Raw genomic sequence first — 13,651 nt, forward strand, 5'->3', positions numbered from 1 at the left:
GTATATGTACCTGTGGTGTCCTTGAACGATCGATTAAAAAAATCTTCTTTTTAAAAACGGGGACGATTTTTCCAAAAAAATCACTATTTTCACCTGAAAAAATGATTAAAAAATTCATAACATTAATATGAAAATTTTGACGAAAAAATGGAATCGTTCAAGGACACGGCAGTTAAATTACGAACAAGCCAAAAAAAAGTTTTGAGATCGGTTGAAAAAAATTTCGGCAATCGTAGTCACCGCAAAGTTGTTTTTGGGAAAAATGATTTCGAGATAATCACATTTAAAGTTTCAAGTATAAGCTTCCTTCTCCCTTATGGAGAAGGGAGCAAGATGAAAAACGCTATAACTTTGCGTCTACTGCTCCGATCTCTATAAAAATTTGAGGTAACATTTTTAAGAACCTGAACTTTATGATAGAATAAAAAAAAATTCAATTTTTTGGCCGACCTCAACATACATAACCCCTTAATTGATATAGATAGGTTAGGTAATTTTGTTTCATGTTTGTGAATTAATAGTAATCGTACAGTTTAGATAGGATTCAATTCTCCACTTGCACGAGTGCTGAATATACTACTCAGCGGATGATAGCGACGGCAGTGATGGAAGGCTACCCGAGCAAACGAAAAGCCCATCATACACCAATAGCCATGGTCCAATTTAACCCTCACTGTATGGTGTTTTGATAGTGTTTTAAATGGGATCAGCCCTAGAAAACACCATCGTCATGGTCCGCTAAATCCCATATAAAAACTATATTTTGATGCATTTATGGGTTATTGAGACCATTTGGTGGTGTTTTGATGGTTGTGAAACTTGACACGGACCATTATCAGGTCATTTCAAGGCGTTATCCCAAGTATCCCCTCTTCACCGCCGCTGGATAAGCCAAATGAGCCTTGCTCTCCTCTATAGCTAACAGCTCAGGAGAGGGAAGCAGGTAGGGCAACAGCCTCAGCTGCGGCATCTTCCGGGATTCTTTATGGAAAGCAAAAAATTGGTGAATCGTCACCACCGTCGCTAGGGAGTTTCCCACAAAGGAGCCGACCCTAATAACGACTGAGGTTTTATGGAAGTTTTATAGCCACTCGTAAAACTTAGATTGCACTTGTAGCATACTATAAAACTTCAATTGTTACTTGGGATACTCACCTCCATAGAATACACCATACCCAAAGCTTCCAAACTTTTAGGATTTATTTCTCGTGTTACAAGAAAATTCGTTGATGTACACTGCTTAAAAGCGTTATATTGTGCTTTGGTTCGTTCTACGCTTGAATATGCAGTAGTTGTTTGGGCACTTTGTTACCAAAACGATATTCAACGCGTCAAAGCTATCCAACGCAAATTTGTCCGATTCGGACTTTAGCGACATCCATGGAGAGATCCTCTAAATCTCTCCTACTCTGATCGCTGCAGGTTCAACGATCTCGATCTCCTACTTGTTCGTCGGGATGTTTCCAAAGCAACTTATATCGCCGATCTTCTTCAATCACCAATCGACTGCCCTGATCTTCTACAGTTATTGGATTTCGACATCCGTCGTCGTAGCCTTCGATCCCATCCATTCTTTCGTCTTCCTATTGCCAGAACCAACTATGGCCATAATGAACCATTCGCCAGTATGTGCCGATTATTCAACCGATGTTCCTACGACTTTCATCTTTCCCGTACCGTCACTAAGCTATTGCTTGTCAATTCCTTGTTTGTCCCTATTTTAGTTATACATTAGCAAAATTATAGTGTTAGTGTTAGTTGTAGAAATAAGCTGTGTAATGTATCATTTGGATGTTTGTAACCTGTTGGTACAAAAGATGAAGAGGTTTTATGTCTGCTGGAGAAAGGGTATAAAAGAAACCTAGCTCCAGGGGGCTTTTCCCTGCTCCAAATAAAACAACAAAAATAAAAGAAAAAAATAAAAAAAATAGTTGAGACCGCTGTCGAAGCAGCCAGCGGAGCGACCAAAAGAGAACGCGGCCGTTGTTGTCCCGGCCGATAAAAAAAACCACTCGCTTTGCAGTAGTAATACTAGGTCCAGTGTACGAAAATCCGAAATTCTGGTAGAAGTATCTAGGCCTCTCTTCCAATAAGAGTCTGTCGCCAAGGTAAAAATAAGAACCCAAGTAGTGGGTAAGTCCCAACCAACAAGGTGAGCTGCGAACAAGTCAGTCGATAACTTTCGGCCGAAAACAAAACTGCTGTGTGGTGGCATTCACGCACACCAAAGACATTACATTCATTGAACGACATTCATACGTACAGCAACCATAAAATTCGTCTATGACTTTCCTGCTCGGGCAGCAGCGTGAAAGTTTGTAAGCTTATGACGTTCATAAAAAAATGTCACGTTTCCAGCCTTGATATCGACTGACTTGTACGCAGCTCGATATACATACTACGCTATGTGCAATTATGACACGATGCAACAAAACAAAAAAATGAATGTACTGTTCAAGTGATTTAGTAAAAGTTACAGGTGTGGCCAAATACAATACAAAACTAATTTTAGCAATTAAATATCCCCGTAAAAAATTGATTCATTGCAAAAAAGACACTTTTGGTATATTAGGCAGCTATGCTGTCCTTTTTCATTCGATTTTTAAATTTTCCTATTATTTTTGAAAGAGCAAGAATACGGTTTTGGAACAACAATATGAAAATACCCGTAATTTTTTCATTAAAAATATGTAGTTTGCCCAGCAGACCACACCAATAAAAATTTTAAGAGAACATTAAATTCCGCATCTACCAACCTGTTAATGTAAAAAAAGTTAAAAGTACCAAAGTTATTCTATTTTCCCCACATTAGAAATTTACTCACATGAACTTTTAAGGGGACGATCTTATAAAATTTAAAAAAAAATCGATTTTTTACTCGATTGCGCATATTGTAAAAACTATGTGTGTAAACCCGATCAAAATGAAATAACAAGGTTATAACAGAATTCAATTTTCGTAGTAACCTGTGCTATAAATCTGGTCTCGTTAATATTTAAAATAACTGAAAATTATAACCAGTATATATTTTGAAATGTTTCTGTTATGTGTTTCTGATCGAGAAATTTGCGGTTAAAATTAGACAAATTAACGAAATATATAATTATAGAATCCCACCGTGCGTGACAATGTCACACTCATCCTTTAAGAGTATATGCGAGTAAGTTTCTAATTTGGAAAACAAAATATTTTGCTCTGACAATTTTCAAATAAGTTTGATGATTAACAAGTCTTTATATGCGGAACAAAGACAATTTACATATTTTTCATAAAAATAAAAATAATTTTCATACGCATGGTATTCTAAAAAAACACAACGAAGCGTACCATCGAAAGGTACTCTTCATTCCAGAATCGCTGCAAAATTAAAAATTGGTTGGAAAATGACAGCGTAGCAAATTTGTTAAGACCGAAGGTCTCAAAAACCTGTTTTTTGCTATTAATCAAGATTTTGGTGTATACAAATTAATAACCTCAAACAGCGTAATAATTCAATAAAAAATAAACAAGCCAATTTATCAATCATGAAACGCTTACAAAGAGACTCGCTTTTCACCAGACCAGAAAGGAAGAAAAATAGTCCAGTATCATTGCGTACTATGTTTACATTACTATGATTTCTGTCAGTTTTTGCCTAATAACTTTTTTCACAAACGTCAGATTGTTTCGCATTCTTCGAAACTTTGTTTCCTTCATAAATTTCCTATTAACTCCGGCGACTCCTGGTAGAATTATTTAGTGAAAGTTGATTTCCCCGTGCGGAATCCCATGTAAACTTTGAACCGTGGGCGCAAAAATATAGTTCCACCGATCAAGCTTAGAATTTGCAGTTATTCTAGGACCTAAATGGAACCCAGAAAGTCGCTCGGATTTTTTTCATATAACCGTATTTCACTCTAATGTCACTATTTCCGAAAAATTAATCGGTGTTACAATTATTACAAACTAATCTTTAAACCCCAAACATTAACGCTTTATTCAGATATAAGTCTGACCTAAAAAAATGGTTTCATTAATCGATCTGATAGCTGTCTAATTGCTTGGCAAACCAGTATTATGTTGAGACATTTACAATTATTACAGCACGCCGCGGAGCGATATGTACCGTGTCTTGGTACACGCGCTTGTGTGGCATATCATAAAAATACAAAAATTTTGACTGAGACGAGCAAAACAACCGTGACATTTTCCAAAAAACATCATTGACCCAGCAGTTTAAAAAAAATATTTGGGGTTATAAATAAACTTTAAATAAACTTCGAATATTAGGATAGAAATCGTCAAACTTATTAGGAATTTCATGAAATCAATATTTATTACTCATTACTTCCAAAAATCGAAACCATTTGGCGCATATTAGCTCTGGTTCCATTAGATTTCAGGTTCCACACTAAAAATAAATATAAATTAGCTTAATCTTGCTTAAAATCTAAAAAAACGAACTTTCTAAAAAAATATGAGCATGATTAACATTAAAACACATTAAAATATAAAGTTAAGATAGTCGAAAAAAAATTATTTATCCTATATCCATCCTATTAATTAAAAGTTAATATTGGTGCACCAAACCCGAGAAAACATGCAGATTTTAGAAAACGTATTCCTTTTAAAGGTGAAATTTTATTATTTTTACTCTGTGCTTCGGAAACTAATCTACAATCTTTTTTGCTGATTGCATTTTCGAATTTAGTGTTCATTGGCAATGCCCATTAAAATGTTTGTCGACGGTTGAGGCAGAAAACAGTTGGAGACGAGTCTTTCAGCCCTCAAAACTTCCTCCTGGTTACACGTGCACCATTTGATGAATACCATCAATCATTATTTTTTCCGACAAATTTTCCGCCGTTTCTTGTTTCATTGCTATTCCGTACCAAACGCAGATTTTTTCCATGTAGCTTTGGACGTACGTCAATGTCTTTCGCAAACATAGTATATCTATTTTCTGCATACGTTTTCTATTTCATCCTGTCCAATGCATTCAAATATTGTTTTACCTCCTGGTGATTAGACACACATTTTTAGAGCAATTTATTTCAGATTTTTACTGAAAATATAAGAATTGGCTTGCAAATATATTACGCTTTACCGATAAAGCGAACAAAACCAAAATCAGAAGATGATAAACTGATTTATAAGAGAACAAGCACAGTAGTAAAGCAGGACACGGAACAGTCTCTACGCATCGCTCGATCGAGATAGAAGTGTTTTGTTTTCGGTCTGTTGGAAAAAGAACAGTGCAGTAATCCGCGTTCAAGGTTATTTTGCCATTCTCTGCCTCTTCGGTTTGGACTTTTATTTTCTTTTGTGCGTGTGTTAACCGTTAGGCCACATTCCTCAACCTTTTGTTCGTAAAGCGAGGATTGAACAATAACCAGCTATTTAAGCTGGACTGGTGCGTCGTGGGAAACGAGTATACAGATAAGTGAAATCTACCTTTTTGATACATTTACGGCTTTTTCCCGTCTGCGCGGGTGCTGACCCCGTGCGTTGACGGTGTCGATGGCTTCCTCCCCGGATGGCCAAATGGAGATCGAGTCGACTCCTAAGGCTCTCCCCCGACCCAAACAATATCCAGAGCTCTCGACCGGTCCCTTTGTGGTCTTCTTTCGGCCCAAAACAAAATCGCTGAATCTATTACAGATTTCAAAAGACCTAACGGAACGGTTCTCGGCTGTGATCGAAATAAAAAAGGTCCGCTCAGACAGGCTGAGGGTCGTGCTGACTAACTCAAAGCAGGCAAACGATATTGCTTGCTGCGAGCACTTTACGAAGGACTATCACGTGTATATTCCAGCTATGAAAGTACAGTCTGAAGGCGTTGTCACCGATGACAGTTTGACATGCGAGGATCTGCTGCAGTACGGGGTTGGCCGTTTCAGAGACCGCTTACTTCAGCCAGTGAAAATACTCGAGTGCAAGCGTTTGCACTCAGTAGTAGTTGCGGGGGATGGTTCAAAAACGTACCCCCAATCAAACTCTTATCGGTTGACCTTCGCTGGTACCGCTTTGCCAAATTACGTCCTCTTGCACAAGGTTCGTCTGCCTGTGCGTCTGTTTGTGCCGCGGGTCATGAATTGCACAAAGTGTAAACAATTGGGTCACACAGCCACCCATTGTAGCAATAAGGCCCGCTGTGGAAAATGCGGGGAGAATCATCTAGATGATTCGTGCAGTAAGAATGCTGAGAAGTGTCCTTACTGTGCAGAGAATCTGCATGATATCTCGGCATGTCCCGCGTACAAACTACGCGGGGATAAACTAAAACGTTCCCTTGCTGGACGATCCGAACGTTCTTTTGAAGAAATGCTAAAGAAAGCTACACCACCAACCTCAACAAACATCTATGCTCACTTGCCTCCTAACGAGGGCGAGGCTGATGACCCACAAGAGGGAACATCTACTAGGGCGCCTAGAAGTTATAGGAAGAGGAGGAACATTTCCTCTCCTAAAGTTCGTTGTAAAGGCCAGAAGGTATCCCTTGACGGGACTCAGAAAGTCACATCTATTGGAAGTGTTGCAACCAAACCGAAGCAATTAGCTCCTGGTCTCGGAGGATTAAACTCAGAGAAGGAGTTCCCAGCACTTCCCGGAACATCAAAAATCCCAAGTGTTCCTCTGTTTCAGTTCGAGAATAATCGCGGCACTGGAATTATCAAACTCTCGGACATTGTGGACTGGATAATAAAAACTTTCAATATAACTGATCCTATTAAAAGTCTTATGTTAGCTTTTCTCCCTACAGTAAGAACATTTTTGAAGCAGTTGACTGCTAAATGGCCCCTCCTTTCAGCGATTGTATCCCTCGATGGCTAACTCATCGAACGAGGTCACGGATTTGATCACTGTTCTACAGTGGAATTGCAGAAGTATCATCCCGAAAATCGATTCCTTCAAAATTTTAATAAATAATTTGAGTTGCGATGCATTTGCATTATGTGAAACTTGGTTAACTTCCGACATAGATCTCAACTTCCACGACTTTAATATTATTCGCCTGGATCGAGACACCCCCTATGGAGGAGTGCTTTTGGGGATCAAAAAGCGCTATTCCTTCTACAGAATTAACCTTCCCTCGATAACAGGTATTGAAGTTGTCGCTTGTCAAGTAACAACCAAAGGCAAAGATCTTTGCATAGCTTCCATATATATTCCCTCCAACACCGCGATTGGGCATCGCCGGCTACATGACATCATAGAATCCCTGCCTGCACCGCGACTAGTTTTAGGCGACTTTAACTCTCACGGTACGGAATGGGGTTGCCTTTATGATGATAACCGTTCCTCTTTAATTCACAATATTTGCGACAACTTCAACATGACAATTCTAAACACGGGTGAAATGACACGGATTCCTCCCCCACCAGCGCGCCCAAGCGCATTAGATTTATCCCTTTGCTCGACCTCGCTAAAGTTAGAATGCGCGTGGAAGGTAATCCCTGATCCCCACGGTAGCGACCATCTGCCGATCATAGTCTCAATCAATAACGGCTCAAGGCCATTGGAAACAATCAATATTTCGTATGACCTCACACGAAATATCGATTGGAAGAGCTATGCTGCCGCGATATCCGACAACATCGAATCTACTCAAGAACTTCCTCCGGAGGAAGAGTACAGCTTTTTGGCTGGCTTGATTCTCGACAGCGCGAATCAAGCTCAGACTAAGCCAGTACCCGGCGCGAACATACAAAAACGTTCTCCCAATCCCTGGTGGGATAAAGAGTGCTCAGACGTGTACGCAGAGAAGGCCGCCGCGTTTAAGACCTTCCGGAACGACGGGTTACCCGCTAGTTTTCGACAGTACGCGACGTTAGACAAGCGAATGAAGAGTTTGATGAAAGCCAAAAAACGCGGTTATTGGCGCCGGTTCGTCGACGGATTAACGAGAGAAACATCGATGAGCACTCTTTGGGGAACAGCCCGACGTATGCGAAATCGAAACAGTACTAATGAGAGCGTGGAATATTCAAACCGTTGGATATTCGATTTCGCCAAGAAGGTTTGTCCGGATTCCGCCCCGGCACAGAAGATCTACCGCGCCGCGTCCCGTCACGATAACGCGAACGAAACACCTTTTTCGATGGTGGAGTTCTCACTTGCTCTCTTGTCGTGTAACAATAAAGCTCCAGGGCCAGACAGAATCAAATTCAACTTGTTGAAGAATCTGCCAGACTCTGCCAAGAGACGCTTGTTGAACTTATTTAATAAGTTTCTTGAGGCTAACATTGTCCCACACGATTGGAGGCAAGTGAAGGTCATCGCCATCCAAAAACCAGGAAAACCAGCCTCCGACCACAATTCGTATCGACCGATCGCAATGCTATCTTGTATCCGGAAGTTGTTCGAGAAAATGATCCTATCCCGCCTCGACAATTGGGTCGAAGCAAATGGCTTACTGTCAGATACACAATTTGGCTTTCGCAAAGGCAAAGGGACGAACGATTGTCTTGCGTTGCTCTCAACCGAAATTCAAATGGCCTATGCTAGTAAAGAGCAGATGGCATCAGTGTTCCTAGATATAAAGGGGGCTTTTGATTCAGTTTCTATCAACATTCTTTCAGAGAAGCTGCACCAGCATGGTCTTTCAGCGACTTTAAACAACTTTTTACTAAACTTGTTGTCGGAAAAGCACATGCATTTTTCGCATGGTGACTTATCGACATCACGATTTAGCTACATGGGCCTTCCCCAGGGCTCATGTCTAAGCCCCCTGTTATACAATTTCTACGTCAACGACTTTGATGAATGTCTTGACAATTCCTGCACGTTAAGACAACTTGCAGACGATGGCGTGGTGTCTGTTACGGGACCCAAAGCTGTCGATCTACAAGGACCATTACAGAATACCTTGGACAATTTGTCTGCATGGGCTATTAAGCTGGGTATCGAATTCTCCACGGAGAAAACTGAGCTAGTTGTATTTTCTAGGAAGCGTGAACCAGCACAACTACAGCTTCTATTAATGGGTCAAACTATAGCTCAGGTCTTCACAGTAAAATATCTAGGGGTCTGGTTCGACTCGAAAGGTACTTGGGGATGCCATATTCGGTATCTGAAACAGAAATGCCAGCAAAGGATCAACTTTCTTCGTACAATAACCGGAACGTGGTGGGGTGCCCACCCAGGAGACCTAATTAGGTTGTATCAAACAACGATACTGTCGGTACTGGAATACGGATGCTTCTGCTTTCGATCCGCCGCGAACATACATTTCATCAAACTCGAAAGAATTCAGTATCGTTGTTTGCGTATCACCTTAGGGTGCATGCAGTCGACCCATACGATGAGTCTCGAAGTCCTGTCGGGCGTTCTCCCGCTGAAAAATCGATTTTGGGAACTCTCATATCGATTGCTCATTCGATGCGATATCTTGAACCCGTTGGTGATTGAAAATTTCGAAAGGCTTGTTGAGCTCAATTCTCAGACCCGTTTTATGTCCCTGTACTTTGACTACATGGCGCAAAATATTAATCCTTCTTCTTACAATCCCAACCGTGTGCATTTCATAAATACTTCTGAATCTACTGTTTTCTTCGACACATCCATGAAAGATGAGATTATTGGAATTCCGGACCATATACGCCCACAAGTGGTTCCAAATATTTTTTATAATAAATTCCGAGAAGTCGACTGTTCTAAGATGTTTTATACTGACGGATCAAACCTCGAAGGGTCCACTGGCTTCGGTATTTTCAATCAAAAGTTCACCGCCTCCTACAAACTCAGTGACCCTGCTTCAGTTTACGCCGCAGAACTAGCTGCTATTCAGTATACCCTTGGAGTCATTGACACATTACCCGCAGACCATTACTTCATCGTCTCGGATAGTCTGAGTTCTATTGACGCTATTCGCTCGATGAAACATGGAAAGCATTCCTCGTATTTTTTGGGGAAAATACGGGAGCTACTGAGTGTTTTATCTGACAAATCTTTCCAGATTACCTTGGTGTGGGTCCCTTCTCATTGCTCCATTCCGGGCAATGAGAAGGCGGACTCCTTAGCTAAGGTGGGTGCCTTAGAAGGAGACGTTTACGAAAGACCAATTTGCTTCCACGAATTTTTCAGTATTACTCATCAGAGAACCCTCGAAAGTTGGCAAACCTCGTGGAGCAATGGGGAGCTAGGAAGGTGGCTACATTCGATAGTCCCTAAGGTATCGACGAAACCTTGGTTCAAGGGGATGGATGTGGGTCGTGACTTCATTCGTGTGATGTCCCGACTCATGGCGAACCATTACACGCTGGATGCACATCTCCGACGTATTGGGCTCGTGGAGAGTGGTATCTGCGCTTGTGGCGACGGTTATCACGATATAGAGCACATAGTCTGGGCGTGCACCGAGTAGTTCCGCCAGGTCTCGGCTTATGGACACCCTCCGGGCCCGAGGAAGACCACCCAACGTCCCGGTTCGAGATGTGTTGGCAAGCCGCGATGTCCTCTATATGTCCCTTATATACACCTTCATAAAAACCATCAATATCCAACTTTAACTGCCCCTTTTTCCTTATCATTCTCAGAAGCGCTCTCTTCCACCTGTACCATACACCCACGATGGTTTGATGCGACTCCAAGGCGACACAAAACATCCCTGTCGAATGAGCCAACAAACACGGGACCTAAAGCACGAACATCACACGCACAACTCGAAATGTAGCCGATCAACATCTGAGCCGCACTACGAAATCGTCTGGAGAAACCCCTGCCATCTCGAGAACGACCACCCGGCATCCCAGTACATGATTCTTCCTGATGAAGACCACCCTGATTCTGTAATCCATCCGTTAATCTCCCGAAGTCTGAAACTGAAATAATGTTCTCCCCCTGCCATGTTTGTCCACCCTACTTCCCCTGACTCTTATACACAGAAGTAACACCCCTTACCCCCAAATATCTTCATGAAGCATTTAGCTCTTCTTGCCTTTTCTAGTTTTAACTATTATATTATATGATCTCGTTGAAAATGCCCAACTCTACTACCACATAAAATAACTCTAATTAATGTCTCCGAATCTTTACAAAATTTAATCACGCCCTCTAATTATTTCTACTTTTAAGATAGTCGTAAAAATTTTCCCCCTTAGTTAAACATTATTTGCTCCAATAATCTCATTGCTAAAAATGTCAAACCATATTGCCATAAAAACTAAATGACCCCTCTAATCTTACGAAAATTATACTACCCCCTTGTGTATATGTATAGCTATAAATTAGCCTTAGTTTAATTTCAAAAATCAATATGTAATCCCTTGGTTTAAATAATTTAAAATGTAAAACAAAACAAAATTGGCACCTTTAAGCTAACGCAAACCTGACTTATCAAATAAACGAATTGAAAAAAAAAGCAGGACACGGAAACACGCAATAACATCTAACACATTCGTCATTCAGCAGCCATTTCATCATTTTCGCAAATAAAGAAAAAAAAAGCACGAAAATACGAATATTCTGTGAAATTGACAGCATCGCTCGAACCAAACTTCCTGCTCGCTCTCAACGACGCCGAATATCAAACAACACCTTCAGCTGTTTCTCTGAATATCTACCGCCAACAGCACGCGCAAAGAAGTCTACGACTCGCAATCAGTCGTCCTTGTCAGTTTGTGTGTTTACGCGTGAAAATACGCAACAACGGCGGCAAAAATGCTAATGCGCACTGTCGCAACAACGCTGGCAACGTGGTGGACTAAAATGGAGTGCAAAATTACAAACAGACAACCTCATTAAGCCCAGCCAGTGGTCCTACCTGATTGATAGTCACTATAATTGATAGTTTCGTACGTCTCGTTAAAACCAGTCTTGGCTCATATTACGTTCCTCTACCCGGGTGTAATCCCCTACGGGGTCAATACTCTTCAGGTACGATTGTGTACATATAGAGCCCGACGACTTTACGCAGACAGGCGACGACTGTCACGGTGAATCACTCTTTTTACTCTATTCTCACCCCCGTCTGTTTATACATGACAAAACCCGAACTAGCTCACTGCCCTGTCAGTAGACTGCTACTGGTAAATAATTCCCTTCATCTTGTGCGCAAAATTCACGCCTCATTCGTTCTCATTCATTGGGAAAACTGGGCCACTCACAAAGCATTCGCCGCCCGCGCTTTTCACCCCACCCCCGCCACACACACTCCCTGATCACAAATGCACCGAATTTTACCAGACGACATACACGTTTGACGTACCTGCTGTTACTTTGTTTTTCCTTTCAAAGATGCAAGGCTTTTATGTAACGAGCGATGGTCAATCAAATAAAATTTTCCACTCGCGAAAACACAGCACTATCCGGCAAACGTCACTGATGTGATTTATGAACACAACTGTTATTCGCCAAAACTGCTTTCTTCGCCGCTTCAAACACACACTGATCCGCTTACGTAAATACTGTAGACTTTAGGCTACGCACAGTTCGGTTTCGGTTCCAGAATTTGAAAGAGTAAAAAAAATCAGCTGATCGTGCAAGCTTGAACAATCTACGAAAACCTCTCTTAAAACGCGAAAAATCACTGTATTTTATACTATTACTAGTTAGCACCTTGACAGGAAACAAATGAAGAACACTTTGATGTTACTGAGATGTCCACAACGAAAGAAAATATCTCCTCCGCCAAGCAGTTGCTGCTGACCGAAGCAGCCGCAGGAAAACTTTGTTCTGTTCTGATCGAAACGCACCACCAACCATCCCCTTTTTTCCGAAGGAGTCCTACACTGATTTGCTTTTGCTTGTATAGGTGTGAGGAAAAACGTCTGTGCTCGGCTTCCACACTAGCCTAAACACACTGACCGACAGTCGCGACGGCGTCCTCGCTTTCGATGCGAATCGGGCAAGCTCTAGCGACGTATTGAAAAGTCATTCCGGAGCGGAACCAAACTCACTGAAACGAATATGTAGGTATACCAATAAATGACTCGGATCGGTTGGCCGGCCACTCGCTCGCACACTTTTGTTTATTTTCTGTGTGCGAAAAAATGTTTCATTCTACTTTGATCCAGAGCCGCCGCCGCCGTCGCCATCGGTCAATTCCAACAACTTGAAGCAATATATGTGTATATGTAATCAAACAACGACGGTGCAGACGACGCTGGCGTTCGCATGTGGGCCATAAATTTACTTTCGATACATGTGCATGCAGGTAGGGTTTACAGTACCGGCAATGAATAGATGATGACTCAGAACAAGTAGTATTGCGATCTTCAACAAGGCTGATCGCCTCAGGGAAAATTAAAAGCAGCCACGTTCAATATTTTTTGGTAATGTTAGAGAGTATTGACAAAAGTATTGTGCGTGTAATGGAAAAAAGTTGTATTGACGATGTGGAGTTTGATTCGCTAGACTGACAGATGTCAAAAACTCAAACGAGTTTTTCACACACGATTTTTTTTTTGGTAAAATAAGAGTTTTTCGCTCTTAGCAAAAACACCAACATATACTCTTAGTTTAAAGATAAAATTTTTATTTTGTTTACAGTAGTTTACAAATTTTGTTTCTAAGTCAATTTTAGGTCGCTGAACGTGAAAATTAAATCCATTTTAAGCTATTGATCAATATACCAGGAATAAATCTTCCGATCATCATAATCGATTCTATCACCATTCAGAAGGTACTGACGTGTCCATTCCAAAAATGTATAACATCACAGAGAACAGAC

General features: G+C 41.1%; 1 protein-coding gene across 1 annotated transcript in view; it reads right to left on the reverse strand.

Annotated features, from left to right (window-relative positions):
- The window catches only part of LOC131677641 (monocarboxylate transporter 12), a 69,729-nt gene extending 56,789 nt beyond the window's left edge, over positions 1-12,940 (reverse strand). The window contains exon 1 of the mRNA XM_058957537.1: positions 12,188-12,940. The gene's annotated coding sequence lies outside the window, so the exon portion shown is untranslated. The remainder of the gene's footprint in view (positions 1-12,187) is intronic.
- Between the last annotated feature and the right edge of the window lie 711 nt (positions 12,941-13,651).

This window comes from Topomyia yanbarensis, chromosome 1, assembly GCF_030247195.1.
Source record: "Topomyia yanbarensis strain Yona2022 chromosome 1, ASM3024719v1, whole genome shotgun sequence".
NCBI classification, from domain to species: Eukaryota; Metazoa; Arthropoda; class Insecta; order Diptera; family Culicidae; genus Topomyia; species Topomyia yanbarensis.